Genomic DNA, 1,229 nt, shown 5'->3' on the forward strand with positions numbered 1-1,229 from the left:
AGAAGGCAGGGGAAGTGAACAATCTAGGACAAAATAGCCGATTTGGAAAATTTCTCCAATTCAGCGCACTTTCCGGTTCAGCTCTTTTGTCCTAGATTGTTTACTTCTGCCTGCCTTCTCCAAACTCTTCACCCTTTAGTGAATAGCCCTGTTTGTGTTTTAATGCATTTTGCCCACCGCTTGACTGCTTTTGGATCCCCTAATTATTTCGGATTAACTGAAGACTGGGGTGTTAAACCCCCTTCATGTCAAGGGCACTTTTCAGTATTCAGTGCTTCGCTACTTTGACATTTATTTAGTAATGCAACACTGTACTGAAATTAATTTTATATCATTTTTTTGGGACAGACCGAGCTTTCTTTTGGTGGTATTTAATCACCACTGTTTTTTTTGCTATATAAAGAAAAAAGTACCAAAAAGTTTAAAAAAAGGTTTTCCCTACGTTACGAAACATTTATTACCCAATTTTATGAAATATAAAAAGTGGGGTCACGTCGGGTAAATAGACACCAAACATGTCTAGCCTTTAAAATTGCTACACCCTGTTTTGCATTTTGTCGGAGGAAAAAAAAAAAATCTGTTTTGGATATTAAGGCCTCATTCACACAGCGTTAACTTGCGGCATACACGTCCGTGCGGCATGCATACCTGTATCGGGCCGTTTCCGGGAGGGACAGCTGCTGCGTGTAAAAGCCTGCTCTTCCTTATGGGAGAACGTTGCCGTGTGCTGTCATACCCACACCTGAACTGCACATCCGTGCGGGTCCGTGTGTCCGTACTCGGGATAGCACCTGTCCCTCCCTGGAACGGACCGATACGGGCGTGTACGCCCCAAGTTAACACAGTGTGAATGAGGCCTAAAGCTGGATTACTGCTAAACATTTTCTTTTGTTATTGATCGCTTGGTAAATATTTCTGTCCATTTTTTATTACTTCAGGATACCTGTGGGGACTTCTTGTCCCGGTGACACCCGTTACCTAAAATGAGGAGAAATCTCCCATCAGGACACCTCAATTTAAGCCTGACCTTAAGTTCTAACCCTCTGCCACCCTATCAAAAAAAAAATACAAAATATTCAGTTATGCTTTCTGATGCCCCGAATTCAATAACAAAATCTTGCTTGCTGAATTTATAAAGTAGTGTACAGAAAAGTGGACTATTTTGACCATAGGCTGCTAACCTGAGACATTCTCCGTTGGCTAATTGCTGAGTCTATGGTTAGTTGCGG

This window comes from Nanorana parkeri, unplaced genomic scaffold (assembly GCF_000935625.1).
Source record: "Nanorana parkeri isolate BGI_ZX_2015 unplaced genomic scaffold, ASM93562v1 scaffold1431, whole genome shotgun sequence".
Lineage (NCBI taxonomy): Eukaryota > Metazoa > Chordata > Amphibia > Anura > Dicroglossidae > Nanorana > Nanorana parkeri.